Genomic DNA, 24,758 nt, shown 5'->3' with positions numbered 1-24,758 from the left:
CTGATCTTCCACAACAGAAAAGAATAATCTTCAGTTTAGAGAGTGAGAGGAGAGTATTCTTAGTATGCTCTGTGGTTGCAGTTTTATCTGATCTTCCACAACAGAAAAGAATAATCTTCAGTTTAGAGAGTGAGAGCTTTTCTCAGAATTCCTCAATTTAAGAGGAGAGAGTCTCAGTTTAGAGAGCAAGAGCTTTTCTCAGCAGCAGAGCAATGGCATTAGAAGAAGGGAAGGTGAAGATAGAGAAGTTTGATGGTAAAGACTTCGGCTTCTGGAAGATGCAGATAGAGGATTATCTGTATCAAAAGAAGTTATATCAACCCTTAATAGGGGAGAAGCCAGACAATATGAAACAGGAAGAGTGGAACTTGCTAGATTGACAGGCTCTTGGCGTGATCAGGCTGACATTGGCCAAGAATGTCGCGTTCAACATCGTCAATGAAAAGACAACTGCAAGTCTGATGAAGACACTATCAGACATGTATGAGAAACCATCTGCAGCCAACAAAGTACACATAATGCGTCGGTTGTTCAACCTTAAGATGGGAGAAGGTAACCTTGTGATTAATCATATTAATGATTTTAACACTATTCTTGCTATGTTAGAGTCAGTACAAATCAAATTTGAAGATGAGGTGAAGGCATTGATACTATTGTCATCATTACCGGAAAGTTGGGCTGCAACTGTTACTGCAGTCAGCAGTTCTGCAAGGGATAACAAGTTGAAGCTCAACGACATTCGTGACCTGATCTTGAGCGAAGATGTTCGCAGGAGAGATTCCGAGGAACCTTCCAGTTCTACTTCTAGTTCAGCATTAAATACTGAAAGTAGAGGAAGAACCACTCAAAAAGGTTACAACAGCCGAGGAAGATCAAAGTCAAGAGCTAAAGGTCAACCAAAATTCCGGAATGACATTGTTTGTTGGAATTGTGACAAGAGAGGTCACTTTACCAATCAATGCAAAGCTCCGAAGAAAAACAAGAATCACAAGAAACGTGACGATGATGAATCAGCAAATGCAGCAACTGACGAGATAGACGATGCATTAATCTGCAGCCTAGATAGTCCTATTGAGTCATGGATTATGGACTCAGGTGCGTCATTCCACACCACTCCTTCTAATGAATTGTTGACTAACTATGTTTCTGGAAGGTTTGGAAAGGTTTACCTTGCAGATGGCAAACCTCTGAATATTGTTGGAAAAGGAGATATTGCCATCAGGACCTCAAGTGGGAGCCATTGGACACTGAAAAATGTCAGACATATCCCTGCCTTAAAAAGAAATTTAATATCTGTAGGGCAGCTGGATGATGAAGGGCACGAAACCACTTTTGGAGATGGAGCATGGAAAGTCAAGAAAGGCAATCTCATTGTCGCTCGTGGAAAGAAGCGAGGGTCACTTTACATGGTTGCAGATGAGAACATGATAGCAGTTACTGAGGCTGCCAATAATTCATTCTTGTGGCACCAAAGACTTGGGCACATGAGTGAGAAAGGAATGAAGCTAATGGCGACAAAGGGTAAGTTATCAAAACTAAAGCACGTAGATGTCGGCACTTGTGAACACTGTATCTTGGGAAAACAGAGAAAAATTAGTTTCTCAAGGTAAGGAAAGACACTGAAAACAGAAAGGCTTGAATTGGTGCATACAGATGTTTGGGGGCCAACTCCAGTGAAATCTCTTGGAGGCTCATGCTATTATGTCACCTTTATCGATGATGCTACGAGAAAGGTATGGGTTTATTTTCTCAAAAATAAATCTGACGTGTTTTCTGTGTTTAAAAGATGGAAAACAGAAGTTGAAAATCAGACAGGTTTAAAGTTGAAAAGTCTGAAATCTGACAATGGTGAAGAGTATAATAGCCACGAATTCAAGAACTTCTGTTCAGAACATGGGATCAGAATGATCAAGACAATACCAGGAACACCAGAACAAAACGGTGTTGCAGAAAGAATGAATAGAACATTGAACGAGAGGGCTAGGTGCATGCGGATCCAATCGGGCTTGCCTAAGGTGTTTTGGGCAGATGCAATCAACACAGCAGCATATCTCATAAATAGAGGACCATCAGTTCCTTTGGGTTATCAATTGCCTGAAGAGGTATGGTCTGGGAAGGAGGTAAATCTTTCACATTTAAGAGTATTTGGCTGCGTGTCATATGTTTTGATAGACTCTGATAGTAGAGACAAATTGGATCCCAAGGCCAAAAAGTGTTATTTTATTGGTTATGGTTCTGACATGTATGGCTACAGATTTTGGGATGACCAAAACAAGAAAATCATCAGAAGCAGAAATGTCACTTTTAATGAGAATCTATTTTATAAGGATAGATTTTCTGCAGAATCTATTGATACAGACAAGTTGCCAGAGCCTTCTGAGAAAGTAGAACTTGAAGAAATTTCAGAAAGCGACATAACCAACAGAAGCCAGAGTACAGATATAGAGGTTGAATCAGAACCAGCATCTCCTCCTTTGAGAAGATCCTGCAGAGTTTCAGTTGCACCAGAAAGGTATTCTCCTTCATTGCACTATTTATTGTTGACTGATGCTGGTGAGCCAGAATACTTCGATGAGGCTATACAGGGGAATGATTCTGTCAAGTGGGAGTTAGCAATGAAGGATGAGATGACATCTCTTCAAAAGAATGGTACTTGGTCGTTAACTGAATTGCCAGAAGGAAAGATGGCTCTACAAAACAAGTGGGTTTACAGGCTGAAGGAAGAATCTGATGGCAGAAAAAGATACAAGGCGAGACTTGTGGTCAAAGGATTTCAGCAGAAACCAGGAATTGACTTCACAGAAATTTTCTCTCCAGTTGTAAAAATGACTACCATAAGAGTCATACTGAGCATTGTTGCTGCAGAGAATCTTCATTTGGAGCAGTTAGATGTTAAAACTGCATTCTTGCATGGAGATTTAGATGAAGATATTTATATGACTCAGCCAGAAGGTTTTAAAGTTTCAGGCAAGGAAAATCTTGTATGCAAGCTTCATAAAAGCTTGTATGGCTTGAAACAAGCACCAAGGCAGTGGTACAAAAAATTTAATGAGTTTATGCAAAACTCAGGATTTAGCAGATGTGACATGGATCATTGCTGTTATGTTAAGAAATATGTTAACAGTTATATTATCCTTGCTCTATATGTTGATGACATGCTAATTGCAGGGCCAAATATGACAGAAATTAACAGGCTAAAGCAGCAATTGACAGACCACTTCGAGATGAAGGATCTTGGTCCAGCTAAACAAATTCTTGGCATGAGGATTTCTAGAAACAGACTAGAAGGAGTCTTGAAGTTGTCTCAAGAGAAATACATAGAAAAGCTTCTTGACAGATTTAATGTTGGAGATGCCAAAATCAGGAACACCCCTTTGGGAACTCACATGAAGCTCTCAAAGAAGCAATCTCCAGAGACAGTTGAAGAAAAGGACCACATGTCAAGAGTACCATATGCATCAGCAGTTGGGAGCTTAATGTATGCCATGGTGTGCACCAGACCTGACATAGCACATGCTGTTGGAGTTGTCAGTCGATTCCTATCGAATCCCGGGAAGAAGCATTGGGAAGGTGTAAAGTGGATATTAAGATATCTGAAGGGTACTTCAGGAATAAATTTGCTCTTCAAAAGAGGTAATTTCACTTTACAAGGGTTCTCTGATGCAGATTTGGGAGGAGATTTGGACACTAGAAAAAGCACCACTGGTTACATTTTCACCTTGGGGAGAACTGCAGTGAGTTGGAAGTCTAAGCTTCAGAATAGAGTTGCTCTCTCAACCACCGAAGCTGAGTACATAGCTATCTCAGAAGCAGCCAAGGAGATGATCTGGCTAAAGAACTTTCTCAGTGAATTAGGGAAAGAACAAAAGAACGCTCCATTGTTCAGTGACAGTCAGAGTGCTATATGTCTTGCGAAGAATCCTGTCTTCCATTCTAGATGCAAGCACATTCAATTAAGATATCATTTCATTAGAGAATTGATAAATGATGAAGAATTATCTCTGCTGAAGATTTCAGGATCAGAAAATCCAGCAGATATGCTAACTAAGACTGTTACAACTGACAAACTGAGGCTCTGCATTACCTCAGTTGGTCTTCAGGGATAATTGAAGATAAAGAAAGCTGCACTAGGCGAAGGAGCATATGAACTCGATGCTTACAAGGAAGCTAACTAGAACTCAGACTCCAAGTGGGAGAATTGTTAAGTGTGTAGTCTAAGTTCTAAAATTGAAGTAGTCCCACATTGTTTAGTTTAACTTACTTATTAAGTCCCACATCACTTAATTTGTAATGCTTGCCTCTTCCTTATGCTATATATATAGAGGCACCTTGTAAGGTTTAAGACACACAAAAAACAAATACTCTTAGTATTGTTTATTTCTCTCTTCTATCCTTTTTATTCTCTCTTTTAATGCCAGTTGCCTAACACAGGGAGTCATCATGCATGGACCTTTCTCTTTTCCTTCATATATTTATCCTTTTATGTGTTATCTCTAGACCAGATGAGCTAACTTGAGAATCAATAATCAATGTATTCCATTTGACAGGAATGTGTTCCAGTTATCATATCAGATCAAATAAAAATGCCGGCCATTTCAGAATGTCATTGATTATAGTCAGATATCAATAAAATGACCATCCAATGGAATAGGTCCTGAACTATTACAGTACTTGGAATCTATACTAGGTTGAAATTCACCTCCCAGTTCCACACACAATACCCCCTTGCATATTTTAGCTTTAAATTAATTTATTTGTCCTATGCAGATGAAGAAATAATAGCTCGTGGTCGACAAGTTAGGTGCTTGTGGGTGTATGATTCAGATTCAGAATATTGTTTAGAAATGCGCGGAATTATGTGGGAACTCTAGAGGAAAGTAAGGCAATTTCACCGCTCAGCTGAAACATTTTGGTTGCACAATGGATCTATTGTAAACAGAAACTTGGTCGAATTTTCCAAATGGGAACTCCCTGTGCCTTTGCCTCGATAACCGGAGAGATATAGTTAATTTCGTGTATAAATTAATTTTTCTTATACCTGTTATTCCAATATTGTTTCTTTACAAGCTCATATATTTGGTGTTCTTAAACATAACAAAATTTATTAATTGCTCTTGATTGTGATAATCATCTACAATTATAAACAAGAGTGTCATCAAAAGAAAATAAAATTATAGTTCACCGTGGGTCCATACTCTCAGATACTAAAGATTTTCTTTAATTTACATAAAAATGGTATTTTATTCATAAGTTAGAGGAACTTGGTACCTCCCAAACCATTTGCAAAGTTTCAAAACTAAATAACCGTTAAAATACAATAGGCTACTGTTTCTTGCCATTCTCAATTAATATACTATATACCGGCACAACTAATATACTAAATTAACATACTAGTGTTGTTACAAAAATACTACAAAAATGAACAAGAAAAATAGCACATAACACAGTTGGTGATAACAGTACTATTGCATCTAGGCTTTTTGATTATGATAATTAAAAATTTCATAGGTTGACATATAATTAGGTGGGTTTGGATTTGACTGATATAAGTCATGTAAGATCTAATCAAAGTTAGAAGACAAGTGTTGACCACAAAAATTGGAGTCCTTAGCAAAACATTTCTTACTTTACTCAACAATATAGTTCGGATTCAATACTCGATCAACACTTGTCTTCCAACTTTTAGTAGATCTTACATGACCTATATCAATCAAATCCAAACCCACCTAGTTATATGTCAACCTATGAAATCATCGCATTTAATTATCGTGATCGAAAAGCTAAGAAATAACAATATTGTTATCACCAGCTTTGTTATGTACTACATTTCTTGCTCATCTTTGTAGTATTTCCATAGCAACATTAGAATGTTAATTTAGTATATTATTGGTGCTAGTATATAATATATTAATTAAGATTGACAAAAAAACAATAACATATTCTATTTTAACAGGCATTTAGTTTTGAAATTTGGCAAATGGTTTGGAAGATACCAAGTTCCTCCAACTTATTAATAAAATACCAATTTTATGTAAAAGAAAATCTCTAGTATCTCAGGGCATGGACCCATGGTAGACTATAATTTTTTTCTTTTGGTGAGACTCTTGTTTACAATAGTAAATGATTATCACAATGAAAAACACCTAATAAAATTTGTTATGCTTAAGAACACCAAATATGAGCTTGTAAAGAAATAATATTAGGATAACAAGTATAAGAAAAATTAATTTATACACGAAATTAAGAGTTAATCATCTATACACTGTCAGTGTAAAGTTTTTTTTACACTAGCAACCAATCATATCTTTTAATAGTGACATGTCAGTTGCTTATTTAATAAAATAATAATAAAATAATAATAAAATAAACAACTTTAAAAGATATGATTGGTTGTCAGTGTAAAAAACTTTATACTGACAATGTAGGGATGATTAACTCCGAAATTAATCATCTCCCTAGTTATCAAGGTAAAGGCACAGGGAGTTTCCATTTGAAAAATTCGACCAAATTTCTTTTTACTATAGGTCCATTGTGCAAAAGTATAAAAAAATAAATATGAATTATAGTTAGATTAATATGATGAAATTAGAAGTGATCTAAAATACTAAATTGAAATAATTGTGATGAATATAATAATCATGCATAAAACAAATTTTCTAACAATATAAATTATATTATTTATACATACTAAATGTGTAAACCAGTGCATTTATCAAATTCTTTCCCTAAGTTACAAAACATAGTTAAAGACCTAATCCTAGTTGAATTCAGACTAGTTAAATTTATTAAACACCAATTAAAAATGCAACGTCAAGAAACAACTAGAAAATTAATTAAAGAGTGGAAGGGAATCAATTACCTTTTGACATTCCTTAATCTCTAACATTTTTAGCCGTGTAAGGAATAGGTAAACAATATCATCAATATTAACACAAGTCTCTAATCTTCCAACAGGTACAATAGGTATCTGATGAATACAAATGCATCTACCAACAAACACAGTTCAATATAATTTTAACTAACATATCCAATCTAAAACCAAACCCAACAACACAAAGCACCATCAAACCTAGACCGGTTATATGATCTCATATAAACTCAAATTTAAAGTTTATGTATATAATTAGTCTTGTTAACAACTAAATATTGAATCAGTTAACAACTTCTAAATAACAATAGAATACAACTTGAGGCACTAATATATATAATTCATTCATATGTTGTCCATTTTTGTCTTTGTGGTTGTATAATGATTGATATTTGATATTCATGGAGAACAACATTACAAAAAATAATGTATTAATATTACAAGTCAAAAGATTTCAACAGAGAAACCATTACAACATCAAGCACAATTAACTAATTTTGGTTTTTATGTTTCTTATTAGTCCAAATTACAATTTGGTGAATTTTCACAACATGAACTTCAAACTATAAAAACAATATTTAACGACATGTACGTGCACCTTGCGAGTTCTAATTAGGAGGAGAGATTAGATTTGGATGTGGTGAACACTGATTCATGAATATTCTCATTTCTCGCCCCAGAACGATATGGATGGAGGAACACTTTAAGACATTATGATAAGCCTACAAACTAAATGTCTTGGGCGAACTAGCTCACCTCTTGCCACGAGATCCTGGTCTAGATCTGGGACCATGAAACAGAGAAAACTAAAGTCACAATATGTTGAAATCAACTTTGTAACATGTGCCATCCAATCCCAATATGTTGGCAAATACAACGAAATTTGGATACATAATTATGTGAAAAATCATTAATCAAAGTTCCAATCTTATAAACCATTTAAAATTTGCCTAATATATAGAGATAAAGATTGTGAGATAATAACTATTCAACCCATATAGGTAAAAACTCAATTGAAAATTACCTGAGCTATGGAGTTAAAGTTTGAGGCATGAGAACTATCAAAACAATAGAGAGAAGAAAAAGGCATTGAAATAGCACAATCTATAAATATAAAAATTATGAATAAAATCAATCTTTATATATTAAATACGAGTTCTTATTTTACATGAGTATTTTTTACGAGTTTTTCCTTTGATAAGAAAGCTTATAGAATTTTTTTAAGTTCTTATTAAATTCAATTTTTATTTATCATAATTATTTATAAATTAAATTTTAATATTTTAAAAATAAATTATCAATGAATAAAAAAAATTGTGCTATAATATAAATTATATATCATAAATTTAAAAATGTTTATTTATATAAATTTTAAATATGATTTATATATTTTTTAAAAATATATTTATTTATATATAAATTATAAATTTTAGTTATATATAATAAATATTTTTCTTGTACATGATACATATTAAAATACTAGTTAATCAAGTAAATAGTAATAATTTATTCAAAATTTGAAAAGTTTTACCATTCTAAGCAATAGAGAAACAGAACAGATACAAATTCAAGGATAAGAATTATTATACTAATAGAGATAAAACTTTGTTTAAAATTTGAAGCAATGAAGATAAAAATTGAGGAAAAGATAAACCTGGGAGAGGAAGATGAAATTTTTTGGAAACAAACCTAACGTTTTCAACGGAGAATGATAACAAAAATAATTAGAAAGTCACAGAATTCAAATTGAAGTTAGTGAGAGAGTGTGTGGAGAGCCTGAGAGAATGAGAGAGCATAACGAGTCTTGAATTTAATAGAGTGTGATAATTTTAAACAAAAAGAAAATTAAAGGTGATTGTGAAATAATAGTAATAGTGTGTTAACACACTTTTTTTAATAATAAAAAATAAAAGATTAAAAAGATAAAAATATTAGAAATGTAAAATGATATATTAGGATTTGAACCATCATGTGCATGATACTCCCATTTAAAAAACATTATTCTAATTTTTTTTATCTATAAAAATTATAATAATAATAAAATTCAAATTTAAAATTTTTATATACTACTTCAATCCCCTACCATTAAATTAATCATAATGATTCTACTAATTTGTATATAAAGTAATTATAAAAATATATTAATATTTTTTTCACACGATTGAAGTGTATCAAATATGCTATGTTATAAATTTAAACTTTTTGATCCATATGGAATTCAGGACCAGAAAGGTTTACAGCAATCTTAATATCTTATGTTGTCTATGCATCTAACTAAACCAGATATCTTAATTTAGTTGGTTAAATAGAATAAGATATTAATTTATGAAATATAATCAACATAAATATAATTATCTTTTTCAAAGATTAATCAAATAGAATATTTTACCTGCTATCTCGCATGAATCCACATTTCCATAATAACAATACGTAGTTATTTTGGCAGTTTAAGACAGTTTAGAATTATAAAATTTTGTAGCGGTTTATTAAAACCGCCGGAAAAAAACACCGATAATCGTCAATATCTATCTTTTTGCGAAAAAACTTGTATACTATACTTTTTCTGAAGAATTGGAAATAGTGGAAGTCATCAATGTCAAAAGAAAAGAATATATACCTCAACTTAAACAAGAATCAACTGCGACTAGTCGAATGAGAATGAGAACGAAATGTGTCCACTGGACTAATGATGAACACAGGAATGTGTGTCAAAGTTTAACTTTTCATATAGTTTCTTTCTCTCTTTCAAAACTCAAATAGTTTTCTTGACTAAAGAATATGAAACGCTCTCATTCAAGAAAAGTTGCAAAAAATGTTTTTATGCAGGATAGCTATTTATATTTAACATATACAAATTAATGTAGAAATGAAATATTCAGATAGATAAGATATTACCATATTTTACATAAAAATAAAAAATAAAAAAAGTTTGTTAACAAATTTTTTTGAATTTTTTTTAAAAAAAATACATATATAAAAAGGAAATATAAAAAAGAGATTTTTTTAAAGATAAAAAAGATTACAAAAGTAGTCATAATGAGGATTAAACTTAAGTTCTCATATACTTCTAATTATAAGAGTTTGTCAACAAATATTTTTCAAAAAAAAAAGAAGATAAAAGGTTAAAATCCTTCATTTAAAATATATATATATATATAAAATTAATATAATTTTTTTATCCATAAAAATTATAATGACTATAAAAAAATTTAAAATATTAATTTAATCACCTACTACAGAACTAATCCTAATAATTATATTAATTTGTATATAAAATAAATTTAAAAGTATATTAAATTTGTTACACATGATAAAAGAGTGTGAAATATGGTATGTTAAAAAAAATCCATATGGAATCCAACTCAGAATTAGAAGATTTACATCAGTCTTACTTTCTTTCAACCAACTAAACTAAATATCTTAATATTTATTTTTAATTTAAAATAATTAAAAGTACTTTGACGACTTGGTCAATGAGTAAACTAAATAAAAAAGCAAGATACAGTAAGATATTAATTTATGAAATATAAATAACATAATATAATTATCTTTTTCAAAGTTTAATTAAATAAAATATTTTACCCGCCACATATTTCCTATTAAACAACGGCTTTGATCAAAAGTAGATATTTTCATAATAAGATGTACATAGTCAGTAAAGAAAAACTATATATACAGAGACGACAAGGTCCAGAAATTGTGAAAAGAAAAGAATTAAAATATCTTCATAACACCAAAAGAAAAGAATGGCTCCACACCTTAAGCAAGAATCAACTGCGGCTAGTCCAACGAGAAAGAGAACAAAATGATTCTCATATCTCTCATTCGAATTTTTCAACTGGAAACTCCATGTGCCTTTGCCTTGATAACCTCGGGAGATAGTTAATTTCTTCGCGCACTATTCTTGCACTACTCTTGGATGCTTCTTCTCTCTCGTGGATGCTTCTTCTTTTCTTAGCACTACTCTTGTGAAGGAAAAATTTTTGAGCATAGCTTGCAATTTGGATTTTAGTTTTTGTAAACAAAATCTTTTGAAATATTTTCATTTTCCCTTACCAAATCTCTTCAGTCCCAAAAGAAATAACTTATTACAAAATTGTTTGAGTTTTGAAGGAGAGAAAGAAACTTATATGAAGAATTAAAGTTTGACACACATACCTGTGTTCATCATCAGTTCAGTGGACACATTTTGTTCTCTTTCTCGTTGGACTAGCCGCAGTTGATGCTGTTAGAAAATAAATTTAATAGAACACAAAAAAATATATTTAGATTTTCCAATAAAACCAATATCAACAACACAATAAATATTATAAAATTAAAATAGAGCAATCAGTAACAACTAATTAAACACAAAGAGCAAATTAGAATATTAAATAATAGATTTAGAGTAACCTGAGTTGAAGCACGCAAAGCGCTATCCTAAGAGAGAAAACGCCTCCACTGCACTGGTAATTTAGAGTCTTATAGTGCGCTCCTCTCCCAAGATACATCAACCCGTTAGACCGTTCGAGTGCAGCGAAAGATTCCCAAACCAAAGAACACTGCTCCAAAAATTATGATTTTATATAGAAATAATATTGAGGGAGAGATGATAATGAACTTGTTGTGTCTATATCTATTTCTTTTTCTCACGTATTAATATATGTATATAGGCACAATTGGATTCCCTTTTTTTCAGCTTCAACAGTACGTGCAACGGTTTTAAAAATTTGTTTTGCAAAACTTTCGGAAAATAAGTGCATGTACTGTGCTAACTAATAGGAAAAAGAAAAAACTGAGTCTTGCTCAAGGTGCACGTACAATCCTTTGATTTTTGGAACGTTATATAAAAACTACAAAAGGATTAATCATATTAAATATTTAATTTAAATTTTAAATTATAATATAATTTCTCAACAATCCCCCACTAATTTAAAATTTTAAATATGGAAAAAGATGATATATATATATATATATATATATATATATATATATATATATATATATATATATAAACTTAAATGTTTTAATGGAGCATAATATATTATATTTTCAGTACAAGGAACCTTCCGGGTTTGAGTCTTATAATACCTTGTGCATATGAACTTCCATCTGAGAGAATATGGAGACATAATTGTCTTGAGCCATATCCCTTTAACCAAATTTTAGAACATAACACGTATAATAAAGGTGTTCATTTGAGTTCTAATCAGTGGAGCGCATTACGGCCTTGCGCATGTATCTTGTTTCGTGAGTGTCATTTAGAGATTATCCATATCTCACAGTAGCGGCCCCACCACCACACTCACTAGGTGAACCCTTCTAAGGGTGGTCTGTGACACCCACCCCTATAACAATTGTCATTGGGTCCATTAAGAGGTATTTTTAATTTTAACACAATAAATATAAATATTTGAATACCTCAACCTTATTACTGTTACAGTTTACTTTAGAGTACACCTCGCCATAGGAATGGAACATGCAATAATTTTGCAATTTACAATGGTGTACCTAGTTAACAAACAACTTCGTTATTACCCATTGAACTCCATTTATGGGATCACCATTTATGTGGAGACGGGTGTCCATTGTTGCAACTAGTTGATGGACTTTAGTCCAATTCCCCTCGACGATTCAAGTACTTGTTGACGCGTCAACCCTTTTGTGAGTGGATCCGCAAGATTATTTTCAGACCTGATAAAATCAACAGAAATAACACCATGAGTTATCAAATTTCTAATAGATTTGTGTCTTATTCTCAAGTGCCTTCTTTTTTCATTAAAGTTTTTGCTTGTAACTTTAGCAATGGCAACTTGACTATCACAATGCATTGAGATTGGAGGTATAGGTTTATTTAATAATGGCAAGTCATATAGTAAATTTTTAAGAAATTCAGTCTCACTACTAGCAGTATCTAAGGCAATTATTTCAGCTTCCATGGTAGAACGAGAAATAATAGTTTGTTTTGCAGATTTCCAAGCTACTGCACCTCCAACTAAAGTAAAGACATAACCACTAGTAGATTTAGTTTCATCAGAGTCAGAAATCCAGTTTGCATCACAAAAACCTTCAATAACAGCAGGATAACATGCATAGTGAATGCCATAATTAACAGTTCCTTTGAGATATCTAAATAACCTTTCTAGAGCAAGCCAATGTGAATGATCGAGATTATGAGTATATCTTACTAACCTATTGTGAATAATCAATTTTATCCGGACTCACAAAAGTGATGAAATAGACATCTACTATGAAGGGAAGGAGCTCCCGAAACATGCCGACAAGAAGACAAGACTTTAGAGGGCCCAAAAGCACAAATTAAGTATTTTTTTTTTTGGCGTTTGATGTTGTGTATTTTACTCTTATTTTAGCACTTTAATTCACAAGAATTCATAGCATAATCATGCATATCTTTCATGTTTTTAATAAATTTTTATATCATTTTCCTATTTTATGCTTTTCTTGGTATGTGTTGTGTTTTCTCTGAGCAGGATCAAGATTTAAGAATTAAAGAGGAAATGCTGAGCTACAGGGAAAATCACGGCCGTGATTCTAAATCACGCCCGTGATTCACCAGAGAAAATCACGGCCGTGACTCCCAATCACACCCGTGAACGCCACTGACCCTTCATAGATGTGCTCCAGAGAAGATCACGGTCGTGATTCTCAGTCACGGCCGTGATTCACTTCGCGTCCCAGCTTTTTAAGTTTTATGTTTTATTTTTATTTTTGTAATTTTTATCTTGGTAGTTTTACCTTTTTACCCTTTTAGGTTATAAATTAGATGAGGTTAGCCTAGAACAGGACTTTTGTTTCGGAGACAGTTTTTTTTAGTTTTTGACACTTGGAGAAGGTTGGGCGCCTGTGCCATCGACTCTAAGGTTTGCTTTTCTTTTATTCTTCTTTTCTTGGAGAACTACTATGAACTCCTGTGAGTAGTTTCCCTTTTTCTGGGATCAGGGCTTAGCCTCTGAGAACCTCTTTATTAATGCATTATTCAGTTTCTTAATTTTATTCCAATTCTTGATCTGTTCTTTTATATTTTATATATGAACTTTAATATTATTGTTTTCATAATAACATTAATTAAGGATGAACTGAGAGGAGAACTTGATTATAATTATGATAAACAATTAATCTTAATTTTCATAATCATAGATAATTAGGGATGAACTGAGAGGAGAACCTAATTATCGGAACCTAAAGGAACAGACTTGAGTGTTAAATCACGAGAGTTGATTTAAGCTTTCGAGGAGCAATAGATTAACAAAGATCTTAATGGGTTTAATTGAACGTAATTACCACGAGAGTAGAGATTAATTTTAATTAAACACGTCCTCGTAGCCTGAGAAGGTGCAAGGATTAAATTAGGTTAAGACTACCTTCAAGATGGAATAGAATTAATTAATGAAAATAATAATTCAATATTGTTGGAACTCTTTGTGCGAACCCTAGATTCCCGGAAATCTCCTTATCTTATCTTAAAGTTTTATCTTATTCATTAATTGCATTACTATCTCTTTTACCATCAAATCTGATCTTATCATCTCAAAACAAAAATTCAATCTGTTTTAAAATTCAAATTAAAATACTAGTAATTCTAGGTCAAACACGTAGTCCCTGTGATTCGATATTTATTACTTGACGACAACCGTACACTTGCGGTTTTCCATACAACAAGTTTTTGGCGCCGTTGCCGGGGACTACGTCTCTTGATTTAAATTACAATTATTTTAATTCGAATTTTTTTTAAATAAAAAAAAATAAAAAAATAAAAAAAAATTAAATAAATAAATAAATAATTTTTTTTTAGTGTTTACTTCTCCAATTCAGATTTCACGGGTCACTTTCTTTTTTTTTTGCAGTGCCTTAGGGTTAATGCAAAAGAGATCTCTACGTCTTGGGAAACCAACACCACTTGATCCTGAGATTGAAAGAACTCTCCTGAGAAGGAAAAGAAACCTTTCTAGAGAATTTGACATGGCTGCACAACGAGATAATTTACCGCTTCGGGATTACTCTGCACCCGTAGCTCGTGGGATACCTGGAGGGGAGATGCAAACTGGAGCTACTGTACCAGCTTCTCTGGTGAATATGCTCAAACAGAACACCTTTGGAGGACTACCATCAGAAGATCCTAATGACCACTTAGAGGGGTTCTTGGAAATCTGTGAGACCCAGCAATTTGATGATGAAGTTTCTGATGGAATGCGACTCCGCTTATTCTCACTCACCTTGAGAGATAAGGCAAAGGTGTGGCTAAGAACAATGCCTAGAGAAAAGATAGCAACTTGGGAATTATGTGAAAGAGCTTTTCTAGAGAAATTCTTTCCTCCTTCTAAAACTAAAGAATTGAGGAAGAAAATCACTAATTTCCAACAAGGCACTGGAGAGACTATTTATGAAGCATGGGAGCGGTTCAAAGGATATCTTCAAGCATGCCCACAACATGGCTTCAACCGTTGGCTTACCATCCAATTTTCTTTGAAGGATTGGACCAACAAAGCACCATGATATTAGACTCAACAGCTGGAGGATCTTTCATGGGGAAACCTATTAATGACTGCATGATTATTTTGGAAAATGTAGCCTCAAATCACAGCCAATACAGTGAAAGAGAAGTCACAGCAAGGAAAGGAACTCCGGGGCGATATGAAGTGAACAATATTGAGTTACTCTTAGCAAAATTTGATACTCTTAATCAAAGATTAGACAAGATGGAAAAAGCTAAGGTTAATTCAGTGGCTACAAATCAAGTATGTGACCTTTGTAGGGAACAAGGGCACACTGCAGTAGATTGTACCTCAATTTTTACTGGAGAAAAAGAAGATACTACTGAACAGGTGGCAGCTTCTCATAATTTCTATGACACTCCTCGAAGAGAGAAGAGTAATCCATATTCCAACACATACAACCCTGGTTGGAAGAATCATCCTAACTTTTCTTGGAAGAATAACCCAGTTCAAGGAACTAGCAATCAACAACCTAATTTCCGTCCGTCCAATCACTTCATTAATGGGGAAGGAAATCCAGTACAGACACCCTCAATTCAACAAAGTGTTTCAAGATTAGAAAACCTTATGGAGAATTTTGTCACTAATCAAAAACAGACCAATGATTCAATGGCAAATTCTATTCAAAACCTTGCTGTCAAGGTTGAGAATATTACTCTCCACAACAAGATGCTGGAAAATCAAATTGCACAGTTGATGCCTAGTTCAAACAATTCTCCAGGTAAGTTCCCAGGTAAAACAGTTGCAAACCCAGCTGAAAATGTTAATGCTGTTACTTTAAGGAGTGGGAAGAAATTAGACAGACCTGTGTCTAATCAAAATGATAATATTGAGATTGATGAAGACGCTTCTCCTATGGTTGAAAAACCTGAAAAAGAGAGATTAGAAAAAGAAAAAGTATCTTCATCAAAGCCTCAAACTGCTTATCACCCTCCAATTCCTTTTCCTCAAAGGTTAGCAAGGACTAAACTTGATAGACAATTTGAAAAATTTTTAAATATGATCAAACAAGTGTATGTAAACATTCCATTTGTAGAAGCTCTACAACAGATGCCTACATATGCTAAATTTCTTAAGGATCTTTTAGCTAACCGAAGGAAATTGGATGATAGAGAGACTGTTACATTGATCCATCATAATTTGCCCAAAAAACTTAAGGATCCTGGTAGTTTCTCTATACCTTGTCTCATTGGAAATCTAAGGTTTGAAAAAGCCTTATGTGACCTTGGGGCAAGTATCAGTTTAATGCCTTTATCAATTTGCAAGAAATTAGATATGGGAGAATTAAAGCCTACAGCAATGTCAATCCAGTTAGCAGATAGATCTATAAAATATCCCATAGGAATTTTAGAAGATGTTCCAGTTAAGATAGGTAAATTTTTAATTCCGGGAGATTTTGTTGTTTTAGAAATGGAAGAGGACAAACAAATACCAATCATACTAGGTAGACCATTTTTGGCTACAGCAGGCGTGATAGTAGATGTCAAACATGGAAAATTGTCCTTATCCATTAATGATGAAACAATGGAATTTAATATTGCTAAATCTGTTAGACAACCTTCTCTTGAAAATATTTGCTGCAGGGTTGATATATTGCCTAAAGACATGGAGGAAGAAGTCATGAGATCTATTTTGAGGGATCCCTTGGAGAATTTTCTAGTTGGAGGAAAGCACATAGATCTTGAGGGGATTCAACCTAATTATGCTTGCTTGATCGATTCAAGTCCCCCGTGTAAAGAAAAAGATCCTCTAGTAGAAAGTCTTCTTGAGTCTTCAACAGATTGGCAAGAAGAAAACTCTCCAAAGTTAGAACTTAAACCACTTCCTTCATCTTTAAGGTATGAGTTTTTGGGGGCTAATTCCACTTATCCAGTCATAGTAAATTCAGCTTTAAATGAAAAAGAAACTGAAAAACTTCTCAATGAGTTGAGAAAATTTAGAAAAGTTATTGGATATACTATGGCTGATATAAAGGGAATTAGTTCTTCATTTTGTATGCATCGCATCTTCTTGGAGGAAGGATCCAAACCTTCTGTTGAAGCTCAAAGAAGACTAAATCCCAAGATGAAAGAAGAGGTAAAGAAAGAAATTTTGAAATTATTGGATGCTAAGGTAATTTATGCTATATCTGATAGTCCTTGGGTAAGTCCAGTTCATGTGGTTCCTAAGAAAGGTGGGATGACAGTAGTTAAAAATGATAATAATGAATTAATTCCCACAAGAACTGTGACTGGGTGGCGTATGTGTGTTGATTATAGAAAATTAAATAATGCCACTAGAAAGGATCACTTTCCCTTACCTTTTATTGATCAAATGCTTGAAAGGTTAGCAATGCATTCATACTTTTGTTATTTGGACGGATACTCCGGTTTTCATCAAATCCCTATTCATCCATTAGACCAAGAGAAAACTACTTTTACATGTCCCTATGGTACTTTTGCTTATAGGAGAATGCCTTTTGGCCTATGTAATGCACCTGCTACCTTTCAAAGATGTATGACTGCAATCTTTAGTGATTTATTAGAAAAAGAGATGGAAGTTTTCATGGATGACTTTTCAGTTTATGGTATTTCCTTTGATGACTGTCTATTAAATCTAACTAAAGTATTGCAGCGTTGCTCTGAAGTGAATTTAGTCTTAAATTGGGAAAAATGTCATTTTATGGTACAAGAAGGAATTGTCTTAGGACACCTAATATCTGGGAGAGGAATTGAGGTAGATAGAGCAAAAATAGAAGTAATTGATAAATTGCCTCTTCCAATTGATGTTAAAGGTGTTAGAAGTTTCTTAGGGCATGCCGGTTTCTACCGAAGGTTTATTAAAGATTTTTCAAAAATCTCTAAACCATTATCTAATCTACTTGTGAAAGAGGTACCTTTTAACTTTGATGTTTCTTGTAAGAATGCATTCTACAGGTTGAAAGAAGCTCTCACTACAGCTCCTATTCTGCAAACTCTTGACTGGAGCCTTCCTTTTGAAATCATGTGTGATGCAAGTGACTATGCTATAGGAGCTGTATTGGGACAAAGAAAGGACAAGAAGGTTCATGCTATATACTATGCCAGCAAGACTCTTGATGAAGCCCAAGCCAATTATGCAACAACAGAAAAAGAATTGTTAGCAGTCGTCTATGCTTTTGAAAAGTTCAGATCTTATCTTGTCGGGTCTAAGGTTATTGTTTACACAGATCACTCTGCCCTAAAGTATCTTTTTAATAAAAAGGATGCTAAACCTAGGCTCCTCAGATGGATTCTCCTTTTACAAGAATTTGATTTAGAGATTGTGGACAGAAAGGGAGTAGAAAATGTAGTAGCTGATCATCTCTCTCGACTTCCACAAGACCAAGCAACAAAGGAGGAACTCCCTATTAATGACAGCTTCCCAGACGAAAAGCTTTTAGCAGTTGTTGTGAAAAACAGTCCCTGGTATGCAGATTATGCGAATTACTTAGCATGTGGAGTCCTTCCTGAAGACTTTAATTATCAACAAAAGAAGAAATTCTTTAGTGACCTTAACAGCTTTATTTGGGATGAACCTTACCTATATAAGAGGTGTAGAGATGGTATCTACAGAAGGTGTATCTCAGAAGAAGCAGCTCCTCACATCATTCAGTCATGTCATTCTTCCGCATATGGAGGGCATGCTAGTACGTCAAAAACTGCAGCTAAAATTCTACAATCTGGTTTTTACTGGCCAAACTTATTTAAGGATACCTGGAAGATGGTAAATTCTTGTGACCAATGCCAAAGATCAGGGAATATATCCAGGAAACATGAAATGCCATTAAATGGGATTTTAGAAGTAGAAATTTTTGATGTATGGGGAGTAGATTACATGAGACCATTCCCAAGTTCTAAAGGTTACAAGTTCATATTAGTTGCAGTTGATTATGTGTCCAAGTGGGTAGAAGCGATTCCCGCTCAAACGAGTGATTCAAATACTGTCATTAAACTCTTCAAAAGAATTATATTTCCAAGATTTGGGGTCCCAAGAGCTGTGATCAGTGATGGAGGCTCACATTTTATTGAAAGAAAGTTTGAATCTCTCTTAAAAAAGTATGGAGTCACTCACAAGGTTGGTACACCTTATCACCCTCAAACAAGTGGACAGGTAGAAATATCCAACAGAGAAATCAAAAAGATCCTTGAGAAGACTGTATCTACAACAAGAAAGGACTGGTCTTTAAGATTAGATGAAGCTCTTTGGGCCTACAGGACTGCTTACAAAACACCTATTGGCATGTCTCCATTTAGGCTGATTTATGGCAAATCTTGCCATCTTCCTGTAGAGCTAGAACACAAGGCTTTGTGGGCAATAAAATACTTCAACTATGACCTAAAGGATGCTGGAGAAAAAAGGAAATTGGAACTCAATGAGCTTGATGAAATCAGATTAGACTCATATGAAAATGCTAAGATTTACAAAGAAAGAACAAAGAGGTGGCATGACAAGCATATACATAGAAGAGAATTCAAGCAAGGGGACTCGGTGCTATTATTTAATTCCAGACTCAGATTGTTTCCTGGAAAATTGAAGTCAAGATGGTCAGGGCCTTTTACAGTTCAAAAAGTATATCCCTATGGAGCTGTAGAAATCAGAAACGATAAAGGCGACATATTCAAGGTCAATGCACAGAGATTGAAGTTATATTTCCATAGGGACCACTTAGAAAAATTATACTCTATGGTTCTTCAGGAACCTACTCAAGTTTCTTAAAAAAAAAAAAATAAAAAAATAAAAAAATAAAAAAATAAAAAAAAATAAAATAAAATTTCAGAGTTCCAGAGAGATTCACGACCGTGATTCTAAATCACGGGCGTGACCTTCTCTGGAAAATTTTTGGAAAACCCCAGAGAGAATCACGACCGTGATTATAAATCACGGGCGTGATCTTCTCTGGAAAATTTTTGGAAAACCCCAGAGAGAATCACGACCGTGATTATAAATCACGGGCGTGATCTTCTCTGGAAAATTTTTGGAAAACCCCAGAGAGAATCACGACCGTGATTATAAATCACGGGCGTGATCTCCTTGTCGCCACCGGCCCGAAACGGGCTTTCGGCATTCGCGAGGGATGGTTGGACTCGTTTATTTGTTTAAGAATAGTGGATTGCTAGAATGACTTATTCTCAAACTGAGACCTCGTCAAACGAGCAATTTTATTAAAAGGCTCACTAATCCATATTAATCCCAAGCGGGACCCTCCATGGATTAGTGGTTTTCATAAAAGGAGGGTTCGTGGAGTCGCCACCAATGTTTTACTCAAAACATTGGAAAAAGGGATAAGGCAATTGATTTAAAAATCAACTTTGGCCACTACAACCAGAGTTGGGTAAGGGAGTCGGTTACGCGTGGGGAAGGTGTTAGCACCCCACAGCGCCCCTTTCGGGTTCCCTATGACAGATTATTTTTAACAGAACAGTATAAAATTACTAAATTACCCCTATTTATTCTAAACAATTATGAATTGACTATCTACATGATGACAGTTTAAATATACACACAGAAAGCAGTAAAAGGAAGGATTGAAAGGAAACCTCTTGAAGCGTGCTTTTATATATTGTAAAGAACTGGGAAGCGTTTTGGCGTTCCCACGCTCTACAAGCCCGCTCCTCGCTCTCCTAGAACAAAATTTTAACTAAGGGAATCAAAAAGATTTCCCCTCGACTAGGTTCGATCCTCAAGCAAAATGGCTCGGGGCTCAAGAACTTCGTCGGATCAACTCTCCGAGTGATTTCTAGGGCAGAACACTGCTCAAAAACCCCAGAATACTCAAGGAGAGGGTTCAAACTATCTTCCAAAGTGTGGTAGGACGTCCAAATGGCCTCCTATTTATAGGAATGGGCCTCAATACGGCCTACAGGGGCAATACGGCCGTATTGAAATTTTTGAACTTCAATACGGTCGTATTGAAGTTCAATACGGCCGTATTGAAGTTCAGAAATTTCAATACGGCCGTATTGAATTCAATACGGCTGTATTGAAGCTTCAATACGGCCGTATTGATTTCAGTACGGCCGTATTGAAGTTTCAGAAACTTCAATACGCCGTATTGAGTTCACTGTGGCCATATTGAAGCTTCAATACGGCCGTATTGGGGTTCAGTACGGCCGTATTGGGCTTTTTCCCTCCACTTCTTTATTTTGAGCTATTCTAAGACCTCTAGACCTACAGAGAACCCTCCTAGGGCCTTCGAGGAGTCCTTCTGGCTGATTATCCTTCAGTCTTCGAGAGTCTTCAAGCTTTATTTCCGACCCGGACAATTTTAGGGGTCTACAGCTGCCCCCCCTTTACTTAGTCAAACGGTCTTTTGGTGTACCGGCTGACAAGTAAAGGAGTTGACCCAATTGTCCGGGTGATGTGCCGACCTTCTGACTTGTAATGTCTTCCGGTGGAAAATTGTTGAGTAGCCTCTCCAGGTTGTTGCATACCTTGGCGCTTCTGACAACCTCGGTAGCTAAGTTTAACACCAACGTGCCTCTGACGACGCTGATGGCTGAGTATTGTCTCTCCAGACCTTGAGTATTGTCTCTCCAGACCTCGAGTACTGTCTCTCCAGACTTTGTTTGAGTATTGTCTCTCCAGACTTTATTTGAGTATCGTCTCTCCAGACTCTGAGTACTGTCTCTCCAGACTTCGAGTACTGTCTCTCCAGACTTCGAGTACTGTCTCTCCAGACTTTGTTTGAGTACTGTCTCTCCAGACCTTGTTTGAGTATTGTCTCTCCAGACTTTGTTTGAGTATTGTCTCTCCAGACTTTATTTGAGTATCGTCTCTCCAGACTCTGAGTACTGTCTCTCCAGACTTCGAGTACTGTCTCTCCAGACTTCGAGTACTGTCTCTCCAGACTTTGTTTGAGTACTGTCTCTCCAGACCTTGTTTGAGTATTGTCTCTCCAGACCTTGTTTGAGTATTGTCTCTCCAGACCTTGTTTGAGTATTGTCTCTCCAGACCTTGTTTGAGTACCGTCTCTCCAGACTTCGTTTGAGTATCGTCTCTCCAGACTTTGCCTCTCAAAGATGAGGTAGTTGAGTATAGTTTGTCTCCACAGTCCACAATGCTGCTTCGACGGTTTGTTTTTCTGATTTTGTGCCGCTGAGGGCTGGATAACGCAGGGATCCGTCTAGGGGATGTGCAGTCATTCATAGGTTCTTGTGTCCCAACTTGCATTGCTTAGTTGGTACCCATGGGAATTTTTGACTCCTTGGGGTGTAGACACAGATGCTCTCTGAGTTGAGCGATGCCTTATGTTTGGCTGACGTCCTTTTGACGTGAGTGGAGTATCCCGGTTATCCTTATTCGGGTGTCTCTCTTTGATTTTCTGATTGTGTTGCCTCTGTGTAGGCTGTTATCCACTGGGGGATTTTGTCGTTGATTTTGATTAGCCTCTTCTGTTAGGCGTATCGGCTTGACGTTCGATGTTTGGCTAAGAGCCGGATTCCACTTGGGGAATACTTATTGATATTTTTGATTTTCTTCTCCTTTTTGCAGGGATGCCTCTTGAGTAGGCGATTGGGGATTTGGGGATCTTATTGTGTCCCAGAGTATTATTTAGGAAGCCTCTACAGGCTTAGCCTCGCTCAGTGCTTTGAGTCGGAGAGCTATCTTCCACCGAGGAAGTGTTAAGTCCTTTGACTTGTATATACTGTTTGGATGATCGCACTTCCATTGGGGATTGCGTCGATTTTGCTTTGATAGCTCTCGCTGGGGATTTTTCCGTGAGCTTGAGCTGAGGTTCCCTCTGGGGAGTATTATTTCTGCGAGCCTCTCCAGGCTCAATTATTCTGAGAGTATTATTTCGGCGAGCCTCTCCAGGCTCAGTTATTTTGAGAGTATTCTTTCGGCAAGCCTCTCCAGGCTCAGTTATTCTGTATGATGCTGTTGATTTTCTGAATCTTTGTATTTTGCTTGCTGCTGTCATACACAAGCAATTTTCTATTTTTCTATTTTATGCGGTTGCCTCATGATAAGGTCTTTGAATGTACAACTAATGTGTGTGTGATGCACAAATGCAATACAATTTTTACTTTTGTTCATTTATTTAGAAAAGTGAGTGGCTCTCCCTATCCCCTTCTTCTTGGAGGACTTTCTGTCATTGACGCGAGGGAGTATTTTTGTGAGCCTTTATGCAGGAGATTATGGATTTTACAGGAACCCCTCCAATTTTCTTTTATTGACCGATTATTAATGGAATTTCGTACAATTTTATGAAAAACCAATTCAGAGGCATAATCACATGGTCAAGAAAGAAAAGAAACAAATGGATATTTTTATTGATATTCACAAGTGTTTTTACAGAAAGATATACAGAAGGAAATTTCTGAAGAATGGCTGGCCAGGGTAGGCTATATACATTGGGCTTAACAATTATATCTGTAATTGTTGCTCTTTACGTTCCCCTAATTGCTTCGGCCTGAGCCAGGAGTGTAGATGCTGCAAGATGCTTGCTTCTAGAAGATAATCACTTGAACCGCCTTTCGGTTTTCGGTTTAAGCGATCGTTGCTTGCTTTGCTTTTACATCTTATTCTTTTGCCCCTAACTTTTGCTTAGGACGTATCCTAACGGGGTAAATTTGCCTTTGTTTTGCCTAGTACCCTTGTACTGGCAGGCTTTTTATTTTGCCCTAACTTTTGCCTAGGACGCCCTTTTTGGGTTTTCATCCTAGCGGGCCTATGCAAGCAACGTCTTCAAGCATAGTACTTCTTTACCACGTCAGTGTTGACTAAGTATCGAAGTTCTTCTCCATCCATGTTTGTGAGGATCAATGCTCCTCCTGAGAAGGCTCGTTTTCCCACGTATGGTCCTCCGTGATTTGGGGCATACTTTCCGATTTTGTCCTTTTGAGTTGGTAGTAATTTCTTCATTACCAACTCTCCCTCATGGTAGACTCGAGGGTGGACTTTCTTGTCAAAAGCCTTTTTGATCTTCCTCTGATAGGCTTGACCATGGCATATGGCGTTCAGCCGTTTCTTTTTGATAGGGTTCAACTGGTCATATTGGCTTTGAACCCATTCTGCCTCGGAAAGTTTTGTTTCCATGATTACCCTTAGATAGAATATTTCGACTTCGATGGGTAGAACTGCCTCCACCCCATAAACGAGTGAGAATGGAGTAGCTCCTGTAAATGGACGTACTGAAGTCCTATAGCCATGAGGAGCGAAGGGTAACATCTCGTGTCAGTCTTTAAATGAGACAACCGTCTTTTGCACTATTTTTTTTGATGTTCTTATTGGTTGCCTCGACTGCCCCATTCATCTTTGGCCGATATGGGGAAGAGTTGTGGTGTTGGATCTTGAATTCTTGGCACAGTTCTTCCACCATTTTGTTGTTCAGATTAGATCCATTATCAGTGATGATTTATTTCTCCATGCTTCCACTAGATTATTCTAAAATCTTT

At 35.3% G+C, this 24,758-nt stretch overlaps 1 non-coding gene across 1 annotated transcript; it reads right to left on the bottom strand.

Annotated features, from left to right (window-relative positions):
• Positions 1-15,196: 15,196 nt before the first annotated feature.
• Positions 15,197-15,303, bottom strand: LOC145952243 (small nucleolar RNA R71). Its single transcript, XR_014429921.1, has one exon. It is a non-coding gene; the product is annotated as a small nucleolar RNA R71 (small nucleolar RNA).
• Between the last annotated feature and the right edge of the window lie 9,455 nt (positions 15,304-24,758).

Source organism: Cajanus cajan, chromosome 9 (genome assembly GCF_000230855.2).
Source record: "Cajanus cajan strain Asha chromosome 9, NIPB_CcT2T_4, whole genome shotgun sequence".
Lineage (NCBI taxonomy): Eukaryota > Viridiplantae > Streptophyta > Magnoliopsida > Fabales > Fabaceae > Cajanus > Cajanus cajan.
This window is presented reverse-complemented; position numbering and strand designations above follow the sequence as displayed.